Raw genomic sequence first — 16,448 nt, 5'->3', positions numbered from 1 at the left:
CTAAGGCCATATTGCTCCGTGTATATTGTTTGTAAATTGCGTGTGCTCTGAGGTCTTTCTGTTTGGTGGACGAAAAACCCTAGATTCCGGGGGGGGGAGAAATGATGCTACCCTCGCCTAAGACCGACTAACTCAGCCAAGTTGTGGAAAAGGCCCATAAAAATCCCCGACGGAGCTCAAACTCAGGTCGTTTCCACCCGATGTGGGGAGGACGGCGATTCTACCAATTGTGCTACTCACGAGAGCCACAGACTACTAATATTTGTAGAGCAAACTTTTTTCATATTTTGTGGAGAAAGAATATCGCAAAAAAAAAAAAAAAAAAAATGCAAAATAGAGCTAAAAGGGAATAAGGAGCCAATCTGGAAGAGTGTTGTGTATGGTGTTTTTCTTTTGATCCTACAAAAATACAATTAAATTGTTATCTGTAAATTTTTCGTGATGCTAGGTTTTGAAAGAAAAACTTGTTTTTGTTTTCGCCGTTCTCTGCCTCCCAGACTAGTTAACAGATAACCTATTTACAGTACTCCCTTTTGTCCACAAAGCAACAACAAAGATCTCATGTCACCTCGCGTGACCACATTCATTTACGTGATCTATTATTTCAGATCACGCGTTAACTTAGAAGCAGTATCTATCCGCGATCCTGTGGCACATACACTATTTGTCTATTTGTAATCTAAAAGCAGTCGTTTTTCCCTACGCGCCAAAAATGTAGCCCAAAGATTTGCGACGCCGATTTTCTAGTTGCATGTGTTTTATAGATATCACTATCGTAAAGATACCACAATCGCAGTAGAAGTTACAAACATTGATAATAAGGTTGATGGAGCAAATACACGCAATGGGCCTTGCTATTGCATAATAAAACGAATGCTTTACGACCTATAAAAGTTTCAAGAAACACAAAACAGAGCGAAGTGTTATGATTTTAATGAACCTTCTGTGAAATGTTGATTCTTCAACATTTTTATCCTCCAGAAAGGCATTTATTTCCCCAATGGTTAAAATGTTCGGCTCTTTCGGTTCAAATTGTATAAGGAGCTATTTACAAACTACGTAACATTAAAACAATTAAAGGTTCGTGACGTCACTTCAGGTATTAGAGAAATGTATGGAAGATTACATGATTACTAGAATAAAATGATAGTCAACTTGAAATGACAGTTGATTTTCTGGAATTGCTTTCAATACTTAATCTATCGGACGAGTTCTGATACACGCTCCATGACGTGTGGCATATTGCAGAATGCATCAACGGTATTCTGAACACATTACCAATGTTCCTGCGAATGTTTACTTCAATGCTGTGCACCACTGTCCTTGAGTTTAGATCGTGGTTAGGAGTCAGTTATTTCTTCTGCCAAGTCCAAATTAGTACAGCTTGTTCTGCACCAGCATCCACACAATTGGTCTGCAGTCGACCAACTTCATGTAGTCTCCAATCGACTGAGAGAACTGTACATCGATCAAATTAACGATGATTTTGTGCATAACTCCTGGCAGCCACAACACCATTTCCCATGCATTCGCCTAGTACCAAATGCAAATCAGCCAGCCAGCAAATAAGCACTAAATATTAATTGAGTCGAAACTGTCAAGCATTAAAATAACAGCAACTTTTTATTGCATGGAATAATGTAATGATGCAGTAACAGCAACTGCGTTAACGTAATTAAAAAGAGTACTTGTTGGAAAATAAAGTTGAACATTTTTTTTCTTTTTGAAAGCCCAAAATAGCCCAATTTTTTTCAAATTTCCATGACGATTTTTGAATACTTCCTAAGATCCTAAGGGCATTTTCAATTTAAAAAATTGTCGTCAGGAACTCATTGCAGCATTTATGATATGCAGTTCTGAATAATCCTGTATTTTAACCAGATATCCAACTAAAAAATATCGTTTGAATTCATTTGAGAATTGATTCTCATTTTGAGAATTCATTTGAGTTTTAATGATATGGAATCCGCAATTGTGTGTTAAAAATACTGATTTTTTTTCGTAATATGTAAGGGCCACCCGAAAACTAATTCATCTGCTCATGTATATTATGTCCATAAATTGTGTTGTCCAGTCGATTTGCCTGTTTTGCTGGACGAAAAATCCGAGTTTCCGGGAGAAAAATCTTTTTTTCCACCCCTGAGATCGACAACTCAGTCACAGTGAAAAAAGCCCATGAAAAGCTTCTCGCGTCATTGAAGACATTCGAACTGCCGTCTTTTCCAGCAGGTGTGGAGAGGATGGTGATTATATCCACTGTGCTTTACATATTATGAATCTGTGCGGGTTGTACGGATTCGTAATATGTAAAGCTCTTATTGTTAAGAAAAATCCCAGAAATGCTTATTTAGCAAAATTAGGACATTCGTATCATATAAATACTTCTTTGAAGGTCCACGGGACTCTATGGTTTTATGCTTGAAGTCGTCTTCGTGTTCCTAAAAGCACTATCAGATATTTGATGTAATGGATGATTGCAATGCAAATGACGATCTCCAGTTGAATCAAGGGACGAAGGATGCACCACGAAAACATGCTTCACACCATTAGGTATCCTCCAATAGCCTATACTGTCGATACACACAGCAGGATGGTTGTAGTGCTTCACGTAGTTTCTGCCATATGTATACTCTTCCACCGGTGTTGGAAAAAACGTTCATTGTACCAACCCAGCCTTTTTTTTTTTTTTCTGGATAACGTCCGAGATCAGTGAAGGTCTCCTACTCCTGAAGTGCATTCTGTGGAGTGTTCTTCGCAAGATACCTTGTGATGTTTCCATATTAAATATAAACTGGTTCGTCATTTGGTCACGATTATGTGATCTCCGTTCTAGGAATCAATAACCATATTGTGTCTCTAAATTGTGTGTATTCTTCGGTCGATTTGCCTTTGTTAGACGATAAACTCGAGTTACTGAAGAAAAAACCATGCAATCTTCGCATGAGACCGATTAACTTAACCACACTGTGAAAAAGCTAATATTCCTCGCGTCAATGATAGGATTCGAACCCAGGCCCTTTCCGCCTGGTAACTCAACAAGTAAGATCCTATTGGTTCTCATTGCCAGTAAAGTGATTTCGGCAACGGTCTAATCACTTCGGATTATAGTGCTGTCCTGTACACACAATGTGACCTCTTCAATTTATACAGTGTGATTCAGGAGGAACAGTAAATGTTTTGGGAAGTTATAGTAAAATGTAAAGTGTAAAATGTATTTAGGGTCAAACGGCACCAGGGGTTTCCCCCATCTCCGCGTAGTTTACATTGCGTGGTAATACAGTTCGCTGTAAAGGCCAGAGATTTAAGTGTATGGATTTTGAAATGTGTGGTGTCGTGTACCGTTGTTCTTCTGGCCATTTAGCCGCCTGACCCCTACTGAGGCCAAACGTTGTCCCACTTTCGCCCTGTGGAGGCAGACCAGGTACCCAGTAGTTTGCATTTACTCTGGCAGGTCCTGCCACCTAGTTTCCTGAGATTTCAGTGGCTAGGACCTAAAAAAAATAATAATAATAATTTCGCGCATTGTATGTTCATCACATACATGTTGTTTTCCCGGTTTGAAGAGGAAACGTTTCAGAATTTAATGGCCGAGGAGCGGGCGAAATAATTTAGAGAAGCTAGAATTTTGGTGTGGGTCTTGCGCTGACGTACAGATAGAGAGGGAGGGGAGATTGAAGGCTGAGGGGAATAAATAGGAAGGACTGGGGTCAATAGAACAGACGACCCCAGCATGTGTCAGTGGGACATGTCCATGCCCCACCAGAGAGAAAGATATGGGATGGCACGGGGGAGGCAACGAGAGGGTTGTGCCTCCCCCACTTCCAGGGAAGGGAAGTTATAGTATCGATTATTCTGAATAAAAAAGTTCATATAAACATGTGTCCAATTCTCAATTCTCAATGGATACGGAGATACAGCTGTTTGAAACTGGCGCGCACAGCTCCCTGAACCAGACGTGACCAAGAAGCAGTTATAACCTGACGCTGTTTGGTGTTAGAAGTATTATTAAGACATCTTCACACATGCTCAATATGCCGATATGGTGTTTGACTACGGTTTTTGTGGTGGAATTTCTACTGCTACTTGTAGAGAATACCGTAGACGGTATCGTAACAGCAGAATACCAGATTCAAAAGCGTTTACACCAAACTGCGTGAGACTGGTACAGTTTTCAGCGCTCATATTTCTTCTGAAAGTGAAAATGAACAAAAGGTGGATGAAATAGAACACATTCTTCAGTCGGCAGAACGTAGTCCTACTATTAGCCCACAAAGAATTTCTACGCGTATCGGTGTTCCACAGACAAGAGTATGGCGAACATTATGGCTTGTACTCATTTCACATACAGCAGGTGTAACGCCTTCAACCAGGAGACGACGCCCGGCAATTAGAATTTTGTCGGTGGTAAATGCTAATCGCCGATTAATTCCATTAATACTCTTCAGTGATGAAGCTACTTTCACGAGTGACAGTATCAACAACACCCGTAACTCTCATAGGTGGTCAGACAAAAATCCACGTGCCACTGTAGAAACAAATTTTCAACATCGCTTCTCTGTAAACGTGTGGTGCGGTATCATCGACAATCAGTTGTTTGGGCCTGTTGTGTTACACAATCGTCTTACAGGACCCATTTACTTAGAATTTCTGCAAAACGAACTTCCACTACTATTGGAGGATGTTCCCTTGGTTACAAGGATTAGTATGTACTTTCAGTATGACAGAGCTCCTGCACATTATACCAGTCTGGTGATACAATGTCTAAATCGAACTTTTCCTGAACGGCCGTGGTGGTCCCTTTCATTGGCCACCAAGGTCTCCAGACCTCACTTCGTTAGATTTTTGTTTTGTTCGTGGTGATGGATGAAAAGTGCAATATACAAATAAAAGTTGAATACAACAGACGAATTGTTCTCTCGCATTTTGGATACTGCTATACTCACAAAGGAACGCCAAGGCGATCTCAGAAGAACAACACATCATATTACCACAAGAGTTGCAAAGTGCATTGAGGTTGGCGGTGGGATTTTCGAACATTTATTGTGACCTGTAAAAAAATTGTCAATTAGAAGTATTATTGAGACATCTTAATAATAATTCAAAAAGCTGTATGTCCGTATCCATTGAGAATTGGACACATGTTTATATGAACTTTTTTACTCAGAATAATCGATACTATAACCTTCCAAAATATTTACTGTTCCTCCTGAATCATCCTATATATTTTTCCATGGATTGTTGCATATAATCCAAACCTTCATGATCCTAATAAAGTGTCCATGCAGTGTGTTTAAATGTTATAAGAGTGGGAGGGTTTTCTGAGATTCTTAATGGCTTTCGACATTAGTTAAATAACGAATGCCAATTATAATTGAGCCGTGATTTAATTTTACAGATTTCTTGTTTTCATAGTTACCAGCATGCTCAATGATTGCCTTATTAGTGTATAAAGTTTTTGGAGCTTCTTATTGATGGCGCTGATAATGGCTCAGCTGTTTTAATTAGGTTTATGGAGTGATAATGTTTTGTTACAAGTTTACTGCAAAATGTCAAAAAACCGCGCTACTTAATTTGTAAAAAAACCCTATGTTATTCTCCGTTTGTGATCATTTGTGATGTTTAAACTTAATCAATCAACAATTACAGTATCTTTATTTATGCTAGCCCTAGCAACGTAATATATGACTGTCTGGAATTATAGAAGCCAAACTATTCTGATTCTTGTTGCTAAGGCCTGGTCAAAATGTCCCCAATAACATTACACGTAAACAGAGTTACCTAGATAGTTGCTAGGTGGTTAGCTGAAGGAAATGGGAGAAAATAAGAAGGGATTGTCATTCAAATGTGTTAAAAACTTTCAATAATATTAGAGTTTGTCCATAAATGCACAGACACCAAACTGTCAAAAACAATTTTGGAATTGAAAGATTATATCGATTTATCGTATAATTGATGAAAGAGCTGCAAGGCTTTAAATGTCTTTTAAATGCATGGGAATTGGGTTGAGGTGGTTAAGGTCCTAAAAAAAAAAGTTCAAAAAAAGTAACAATGGCAACATATTTTATCTTTCTGGGATGATGTAAATAAGAAGATACAGATCCAAATTAAGGAAAGATAAATGTAAACTGTATCGTAAGAAAATTAGATTTAATCAAACAGTAGAAAACTATTGGAAAAAGTTACCCTCTAGTCTTGAAGAGTCGGAGAGTTCGTGTAGATTTATAGAGTAATAAATAGATAAAATATATGTATGAAACCGCAAAGACAAACATTTTTCGTGACAAATGATGCATAAGTTTTGCTTCGTTGCATCTTTCTGCTATTTTAATACCAATATTACAGTATATATGCAACGGTATCCAAGGACCAGAGACATGCCCTCATGGATTGCACAGTTGGTAGAATCGCCGTCGTCCCCACAACCAGTGGGAAACACCTGTGTTCGAATCCCATCGATGATGTGAGGAATTTTTATTAGTTAGTCGTCTCAGACAAGGGCAGCATGGCTTTGTCTCCCGGAAAGTCGGGTCCACTAGCAAACAGAAAATCGACCACAGAACACACGCAATTTTTTCAGACAGTATACACACAGTAATATGGCCTTAGTCACTGATGCTCCTACAACTAGGAAAACTAGGGCGGGGACATGTTAAGGGAGGAGGACTTAGAATTACAGAACAGCAGGCCAAGGCTTCTAATTAATGGCGAAATGCCAAGTCCAAATAATCGTATATGGAAAAGGTCTGGGTTCGATTCTTGCGTACATATTTCGCGACATACGCTTCGTTTGGACAGATGTCCAAACCCTTTAAGTACGGATGGGTATTTTATAACACCATACTCCTATGCTAAGAAATTCGAACTGTGGATAATGGAGGAAAGAAAAACTCCTTGAGGAACTGATATGACAACTGGGCGCTGGAACCGTTCCTAAGATTGTAATATATTACCAGAGATTCAATTCAAAAGTTTTATTTCGAAAATCTGAGTTCTAATTGTCCCTTGGTGTGAAGAGCTTTCTAACAGCGGAAGCTCTTAGCAGCAAGTTGGAAATTGTTGATCGATTTTGAAAACTTTAATGAATGTAAACAGGTCGATACCAAATAACTGGTAAGAACATGCAGAAGTGGGTTTTGCAGAATCTTGTGAAGCAGATTGTATTCAAAGACAAGTCTGGGAAAACGATTTTTTACCGGCTTTTTTTTTTTTTTTTTGACGCAACGTGGCTGAGTAAGTCTGTCCGGGAAAGGGTTGCTGAGTTCTATCTCCTGTAAACTCAAGTTTTTTTGTCCATGAGACAAATCGACCGAAGAATTCACGCTATCACAACAATTCATTAATGCCTAATAGTTTTTTGTTGATTTGGCACTGAAGACACACACCAATCCTAACCTTACCGTCCATCCACATAATCTTCTATGATAGCAATCCAATGAAATGAATGGTCCAATATACAGAAATCATATATCCAATAAATATTTTTAAAATAAATGAAAAAAATTAAAATAAAAAAAATAACATTTAAAAAATAAACAGTTCTACCATTTATACCTTTTTTTCTAAGAGTTAGGCTCACTTCACTGAGCTTATCTATCACTTTTTCTATTTCTTTATCAGCATCATTTTAAAAAAGGAAATACAGTAATTCATTTCCTTTAACGAACATAATAAACGATTTTGGTATACAACCAAAATCTGTTTAAAATGTGGGTAGTTTCTACATCACTTTTAGAATACTGCAGACTGGAATATGAAAAAATAAACCCCAGTTTCCTCTGAAGAGATTGTATACGTTGTTTACAAGATCTGCTAGTTTATAAATGTACCCTCTTAACACATACACATGCTGGTGAATCATAGGTCATATCAAATATGAATCACGCCATTGGCGCCATCTATTCAGTAAGAATTGAACTAGTCACATTTTAAAGAATTTCATTGGAAGAAACCATTTGAAAAAAAATTGAAGAAAATAATAAAATAAATAATAATAAACGTAATCATGCTCAATGATGTACTTAGTACCAATAAAAGACCACCAGCCAAGTGGTCATGCATAAGTACACGTACCTTGAATGATCGGGGTTCAAGCCCGTGACTGCTAAATACGGTGCTGTTTCTTGTATTCTCTCTATATTGTGAACTCCTCTGACCTTGTGGTCGTCACGGAGTATAAACAGAAATTTTTAATTTATTTAAAGAGGGAAGTGAAAATAAGAGTATTTTTAAGCATCAGCAAATTCGATTGAGGATGAAAAGTTTTGTCCCTAGATTATAATTATGAAGGACTAGCAATCAACGTTGTCAACCGTAAATTCGGTTTCTATATTGCACTTTAAATATTCTAAATTCTAAATTGCAAACTGTCATTAATACAAAATTTTCTTTATTGAATTAGATTTGGTGAGTTGTTTTATGAAGAAGGTCGAGAAGGAAAAATGCAATTTTACTCTTGTATCGACATTGTAATTTAAATGTAACCGGATTTTGATCTGAATAAATTATTATCTTGACTGAGCATAAAGAAAGACCTGAAAATATTTCCTGGAATCTTTCAATTTATCTCATTGTGGCTGTTTGCAAAAACAATTTCCATAATTTTGTCGCTAATGATAAGAAATCCTAGGATGGATCCAGGACAGCAGTGCACTGGCAACAAAACTGGTGTGTGTGGAATATTTCTAACCGATCTCCATCCAATGAAAGCTGTCAAAGTTTGCTAATGATTTGAATGTGCGATGGTTTGTTAACAATTCGGGCTAAGAGTGGCTCATGACGAAAAGTGGTTCATGATGAAAAATACTTAAGTGTTATGATTCAATTTGAAATTAAGTTTCCCATGCAGTGTAAACAAGCAGAAAAGAACACTGTGTCGTGTCCATAATTCATAGGATCTTTGCTCCTTTGCTAGTAGCGAGAAGGACACCATCATCCCTTCTACACAGCATGGTTAGACCGCTTAGATTTTAGAATATTATATTCAGGTCTGGATACCGCACCTAAAATATATAGAACTTCTGGAACGGTTTTAAAAGACAACCCAATTAGCGATGAGGGTAACTCGATACACATATGAAGTACGACTTAGAAGGTGTGCATTGCAGTTTGTCAACTGGACATCTAAGAGGAGATCTGACTGATCGTAGGTGAGGCACGAACCAAGGGGCAAAAACATAAAATCTCAGGAAACGACATTAAACCCTAGAATTGCTAATTTACAACTGACACCAACTGTAGGAATTTACTGAAAGATGTGCCTGTTGGAAATACTTTATCTCTCAAAGATAACTGCAAGGAGAGAAATATTCTGTTTATATTATATACGGAAGCTATCAGAAACTAATGAAACATTGAAACTAATTAAGGCAGCGCGGGCCTCATTATCCATATTAATGGTCAGGAACACAAGCACAATAGGTATTCATTTGCATTATAGATGGCTGCATCGAGAGACAAGATCATTACAAAATTATCCAGGAAACACAAGTCCGTTAACAATAACCGTATCAGAAACTGTTACGATTACAACATCAAGCATGAAAATCATTTCCCATTAGAGAATAAATTAAAACAGGTCATAAAATCACAATAATAGTTGAGATAAAAAAATACATCAGCTGCTTATCTCGCATGTATTATAGTTGAATTCATAACAGTTTTGACATTTCAATCAGCTAATTGACCATCATAAGGTGACTGCAAGGTTATGGAGATAAAATCCATTTAAATATCACTTTAAAATACTTTGTCAGCAGAGCACAAGTCTGCAAGGTCCATTTGCAGATCGACCAGTTTCGACTAATTCGGAAAATCAATTTGTTTCGAGGGAGTCTATTTTACGAGGGATAGTCAAAAAGTTCTGAGACATACAATACAAAACGTATTGATATATTATTAAATAGGTTGTTTTGATAGATTAATGTCTTATAAAATAACATGAAAAAAATTGTATGTCAATGTCTTAGGCAGTTTCTAATAAAAATTTAATTTTTATGTTGGTAGGTGGAAGCGGAATGAATACATGGAAAATGGAACATCGTTCAATAATCAAATTTTGGACAAAAGAGGATAGAAATGTTAGAAAAATCCATGAAAGAATGATTAGAGTGTTTGGAGAAGTATCATCCAGTTATGCTACTATTACAAGATGGGCAGCAGGGTTCAAAAGAGGATGGGAGTCAGTTATGGATGATCCGAGGTTTCGGTCGGCCATCTGAAGCAACCATTCTGAAACAACTGGTTGGTTGTCGTAGGGAGTAGGCGTATTAGCAAATTAGACCACATTGTGCTGTATATAATATGTCTGTAAACTGTCCGGGACGAAAAAACCATGCTACCTTGCCAGAGACCAACTAACTCAGCCACACTGTGAAAAAGGCCCATAAAAATTCCTGGCGTCATTAACGGGATTAGAACTCAGGTCTTTTCCACAAGGTGTGGGGAGGACGGTGATTACACCAACTGTGCTACTCAAGAGGGCTCTAAAACAATTGCCATCGTTGAAGACAAAATAAAAAAATAAATAAAAGTAGGAAACAGAATTAAGTGTCTGAACTTGAAAAAGTACTTAATATTTACTACGGAAGCATTTTAACGTAATACAGGAACATTTGGAATGTCCAAAGTTTGTGCAAAAAATGGGCTCCCAGAAACCTTTCCATTCATGACAAACATCAGAGGATGGAGTCATCAAAGAGAATTTACTTCAATTCATGCTAATCCACAGATTTTTATCCCCGTTTGGTGACTGGTGATGAAATATGGCAACCTTTTTATGATCCTGAATCCAAATCAGAAAGCATGTTGCGGAACCACAATGGATCTACAACCCCAAAAAAAGTTTCGAACCCAACCATCAACTGGGAAAGTGTGGCCACAATTTTCTGGGACACAAAAGGATTGTTCATCATTGATTACCTTGCACCTAAAACCACAATAACAAGAGAATATTATGCCAAAGTTAAAAGTTGAAATTCGGGGAAAAAGACGGGAAAGTTGAGTTATCGGGTTTTGCTTTTCCATGACAGTGCATAAAGCCCGAGGTTTTACAAGCTAATATTCACGAATATGGATACGAAAAATTTAATCATCCTTCAGCTAATTACAGTTAATGACCAACCCGAAGATTTTTTTTTTTTTTTTTTCAGTATGATTAAACTCTTTGCTGATTAAATAAATTAAGCGGGTGAATACAATTAAAATTAAAAAAACATAGAATTTTGTACCTATGTCATTTATACTGAGAACCTTTTAACCACCCCTCGTAAAATACAAAAGAATACAGTAAAGGGGCTTAACGTTTCATCGCTTCAGATATATTGTTAAAAAAATCCGAACAAGATTATAAAAGCAGCTATTCATGTTCAGGATAACAAATGCTTAAATATAAGCCGTTTCCATGAAAGCGAGATTTCAAGTTTCACGCATATCGAATTTTAAACATCAACAAACATTTTCCTCCCTAGCCTAGAAATAAAACAAACAACAAAAAACAAAATTATTGAATATTACGTTGCAGAGCGTAATAAGATTTATATTCTGCTTATCAGCTTCTGATTACTTATTCTCACATTGTTAACTATTATCTTGGACATTTTTTTAAATTTTTTTACGAATTTTATGCGTTTGAGAAATTCAGACAATCATATTCTGTATTTCTTGAAAAAATGTTTAATATAGTTATAATATTCAAAACTTGATAGTAGATGGCGCCACTGCATCACCCTTATTACCAAAGGAACAGGTGCTACTGAAAAAACACGGGTTCGCTGTCTAGCCATAAAATATTCCACCAATCAATATCGTGAAAAAAAAAAAAACTACTATGGTGGGGAAGATGAGAACAGTTCCCTAGTACTTTGGGGGGAAGGGGAGGAATGAGCTTGGATTGGGCACGAAGATTCCATCGGAAACAAACTTAACACTAAACAAACTTCCAAGGGAAAAGACGCACATGGGGTTTGTCTCAGGAGACCCATATGGGTGGGAAATCCATATACAGTACAGTAATTACCTATTATGTTATTATGTATAATTACTATATAATTTTACTTGAATTCCTCTAATTTATTTAAGTTAAAGTGTATATAAAGTTCTGTCAAGTTAATTTTTTTATCTTGAATGCAATTCTTTCTCACTTTTAAATCTTTGAAATTATAAAAACAGGCATTTAAGTATATATATTTTTTAACTTCATAATACAATAATTTTTTTTTTTTTTTTTTTTTTGAAAATATGATTTAAATATTGAAAATAATCAAAAGATGGCGCCACTGCAGCAATTCAAGAAGATTTCTGCTAAATTTCCTAACACTGAAAGTGAGAATTGCTGTTTTGCATTCAGAAATTGAGTTCAGTGGATATTTTAAACAAATCAAAAATGATTTCTTGTATAGTACATAAGAAATGCGAATTAAAATAAAAGTTCGACGAATTTAGGACGAATGGCTTCATAGGGGAGCTGTAAAACAGTGATACAGTACAATAAATATATTTGAAATAAAATAACAATATAATCGGGATTAATTCTGAATATTAAACACACTTTTAATTTACTGAATAGCGAGGAGGATATTCCTGCAAGAAACATGAAACCGGAGAACTGAATATGGACTTTTCCCCAAACACGGGAAATACAACTTAATGCACCATGTTACTGTAAAACAATAAGGGGACGAATATTGACTAATGTATCTCATTACGACGTTAATTGAGTATCTCATTTTACACTCCATCCTGATCTTGATGCAAGGATCAACCAAACAAAGCGAAGTGTGCGTTTTATTGTGTACGATTACCAATAATCGCACAGATGGTGCTTGATCCCATGACACAGCTTGGCTTAGCACGCAGAATAAATAAAGGGGATTAGTAGAAGTCACAAGTTAAGTGGAAAATAGGTAACTTGTAATATAATCCTATGATGCCGTATGGCTTTTTTCTCTTCTTTTTTGAGTTGATCATTCCTCTCCCGTTTCTAAGTTAAGAATGAATGTATTACCCGTTATTCGGGAACATCTGTAGAAAACTTTCTAGGAAGGAAATGAACGCATTTTAAATTCTCGGGAGCAGATGTAGGATTTTCTCCTACTAATTTGGGATTTTCATCCCTCAAAATGGGCAGACGCACCAGGAAATACACGCAATCTGCAGATACGATATAACAACACCCAATGGCCTTTAGTTACATTACCTTAGAGATTATTTTAAACCACACAAGACAATCAAATGTACAGCTCTTACGCAGTTATAGGGAGCCATCAAGGGTTCTTAGGGCAAACACTCTCACCCAGCCAGCTTGCTTTCCCCATTGGGAGAGATCAGACTCCAGTTTCACTTTCCTTGCACAATATTCGGGCCCAGGGTAGATACCCCACCTACTCCCTCTCCGCTTGATGCTCCTGCACTTACATGTTTAAGACACAAGAAAATCTCGGTGCATTTTAGTACATTGGTTTGAATTGTTCCAGGTCCAGAGGTATGTCGGCTAAATTATGATTGCTAATATTCTGCCACATCTACACATAACAATAACAATAGGAAGGATTGCAGATGTCAGCATTAGTCCTTTTTTGACTGCTATTTGTCTTTAAGAGTATCCTCCAAGGAATGTATTTAATCAAGACTCATCCTTTAAATAAATGAAACACCGGAATGCCTAAATTCCATATATAAGAAGACATAAGCGAAGAAAGTAAACACCTGAGATGGAATATAGCATCCAGTCTGCTGTACTAAATCTGTTAGCAAGTAATCTGTTTTCATTCCTTAACAGGTTGGTTCTAACAAACCAGCTGTTAAAGCTTTAGAAAAGTTTTAACGGACTGGTTCATGGGCATCATCTGATGCCCACGAACCAGTACTCTCTGGTAGTTCCAAGTATTTCTTTAAAATGCCTCCTTTATATTAGAATGATCAGAACTCGGTGGCTTCTTTCTTGGGATGGAAGTTGATTTTGATTAGCACCAAGGACCATAGAGGCCAGCTTGTCGAATGTGTCACATGTTCGTTTTCGGGGAGCAAAATTCTGTGTCGAATTTTGCAGGGACAAAGAGACTGTTTGCCGGTTCCAAGCAAAATCCTTTTCCTGGAACCGGCTCAGTCCCTTTGTCTGAGTTTAGTCATTCAATTGTTCTTGTCACTGACTTGACTTGAATTTTGGGGGGAGGGAGAGAGAAATGATTACATAATGGGAAACTGTACCCAAGTTAAAAGTTACACTGTACACAAGAGCACTAGTTCAGAGTTCTGCATCATATGATGCCCAAAAATATGGTAATTTCATTAAACTGTAGTTGCGAACTTCTGGAATCTTTTGTGGCAGTCCTAGAATATAAATAGAATAAAAAAAAAATAAAAATTAAACCCGCCCTTTTTTATTTTTCAATAAATATGCAGAAAAGAATACAGTAGGATTAAAATAAAATTAACACAGTGTGCCCGGATGGCTCAGTCGGTAGAGCATTAGGATTTTAACCTAAGGGTCCAGGGTTCAAGTCCCTGTTCGGGCGAGCCATTTTTTTTGTTTTAATTATCAAAGGGACTGTTTGCCGGTTCCAGGCCAAATTCTTTTCGCCTGGAACAAAAGAACAATATAATGACTGCAGTCAGACAAATTCTTTGTCTGACTGCAGTCATTATATTGTTCTTTTCTTGTCACCGACTTCACTTGAATTCGAGGGGGGCAAGTGATTACATAATGGGGCACTGTACCCATGTTAAAAGTTACACTGTGCGCAAGGGAGTTGGTTCAGAGTTCTGCGTCATCTGAAGCCCAAAATTTTGACAATTTCATTAAACTATAGTTGCAAACTTCTCGAATCTTTTATGGCAGTCCTAGAATATTTTTTAAAAAAAAAACCGCTTTTTATTTTTCATTAAATATGCTGAAGAAAATACAATAGGACTAAAATGGAAACAATATAATATGCCCGGATGGCTCAGTCGGTAGAGCATTAGGCTTTTAACCTAAGGGTCCAGGGTTCGAGTCCCTGTTCGGGCGTGAGTTGTTTTTTTTTATTATTATTATTATTCAGATTGCAATCTCAATTACGTAATGATATTCGAATGAAAGATTATATGGAAATTTGTTAACATAAAAGGAAAAATTAAAAAACACATTCATAAAAGAAAAAACCACCAAAACAGTTCGTGCTTTTCAGCTTGTTAGTTCAATTATGATGTCCTTTGTACCACATTTGGTTCAAAGTGCCAACAGATATGTCTGGTGCTGCATCAAAAGAAAAGAAAACCGTTCCAGTTTTCAATGTAGGTGCAAATATCACTGATTTGCATCAATTATTTTTCAAACTATTGCACTTTTGTCATCCATAATTAACTTTTTGACATTTGATATTTAAAAAGCTGTAGAATTTCTGTTTTTCTTTCTACTCCGTACTCCGGAAATAAATTTTACCGGATAATCGAATAATGCAAAATACATAAATGTATTTTTATATTTATAAAAATATACTACAGTGGCATGATTTGATATAAAATTTAATATAAGGTGGTCCTAAGAAACCATCTGTTAAAGCTTTAGAAAAGTTTTAACAGAACATGAACCAGTACTCTCTGGTGGTTCCAAATATTTCTTAAAAATGCTTCCATTATATTAGAATGACCAGAACTCGCTCGCCCCTTTCTTGGGATGGAAGTTAATTTTAATTAGCACACTGGACCACAGAGGCCAGTATGTCGGATCTATGACTGGATCTATTCGTTTGCTGGACGCAGAATCCTGTGTCAGATTTTGTGGGGACAAAGGAACCGGCAAACCGTCCCTTTGTCTGAATCCAATCATTAAATTGTTCTTGTCACCGACTTGATTTGAATTCGGGATGGGGGAGGAGTGAAACTGTGTAAAGTGCAACTTTTTGAACCAGCGCTCTTGTGTAAAGTGCAACTTTTAACGAGTTAAAAGTTACACTTTACACAAGAGCGCTGGTTCAAAGTTCTGCGTCATCTGATGGCCAAAAATATGGCAATTTCATTAAACTACAGTTGCAAACTTCTGGAATCTTCTCCAAAATTATAAATAGAATGTATCAATAAAAAAAAAAAAAAAAAAAAAAAAAAAGTTCAACGTTTCAACAAAATACAGTATGTGTAAACTGAATTAAATCCAGTGTGCCCGGATGGCTCAGTCGGTAGAGCATTAGGCTTTTAACCTAAGGGTCCAGGGTTCGAGTCCCTGTTCGGGCGAGAATTTTTTTTTTTTTTTTTTTTTTTTAAATTTTTTTTAATAATCTAATCAGAATGCAATCTGAATTCTAATAAATTATAAGAATGCAATAACATTCGAATTAAAGATTACATAGAAATTAAGTGTACTGATCACTTTGTTGTTCATAAAAGAAAAAAATTCTTGCTTTCCAGCTTGTTAGTTCAATAATGATGTCTTTCGCATCCTGATTTGGTTCAAAAACCAACCAGATATGTTTATACCT

At 36.6% G+C, this 16,448-nt stretch overlaps 3 non-coding genes across 3 annotated transcripts; all 3 read left to right on the top strand.

Moving 5' to 3' along the window:
- Positions 1-14,437: 14,437 nt before the first annotated feature.
- TRNAK-UUU (transfer RNA lysine (anticodon UUU)) lies at positions 14,438-14,510 on the top strand. The gene has a single exon. It is a non-coding gene; the product is annotated as a tRNA-Lys (tRNA).
- Positions 14,511-14,928: 418 nt separating this feature from the next.
- TRNAK-UUU (transfer RNA lysine (anticodon UUU)) lies at positions 14,929-15,001 on the top strand. Its single transcript has one exon. It is a non-coding gene; the product is annotated as a tRNA-Lys (tRNA).
- Positions 15,002-16,130: 1,129 nt separating this feature from the next.
- TRNAK-UUU (transfer RNA lysine (anticodon UUU)) lies at positions 16,131-16,203 on the top strand. Its single transcript has one exon. It is a non-coding gene; the product is annotated as a tRNA-Lys (tRNA).
- The last annotated feature ends 245 nt before the right edge of the window (positions 16,204-16,448 follow it).

Source organism: Mastigoproctus giganteus, chromosome 7 (assembly GCF_048544385.1).
Source record: "Mastigoproctus giganteus isolate SK-2022 chromosome 7, ASM4854438v1, whole genome shotgun sequence".
NCBI classification, from domain to species: Eukaryota; Metazoa; Arthropoda; class Arachnida; order Uropygi; family Thelyphonidae; genus Mastigoproctus; species Mastigoproctus giganteus.
Note: the sequence above shows the minus strand (reverse complement) of the source record. Positions and strands in the feature narration are given on the sequence as shown.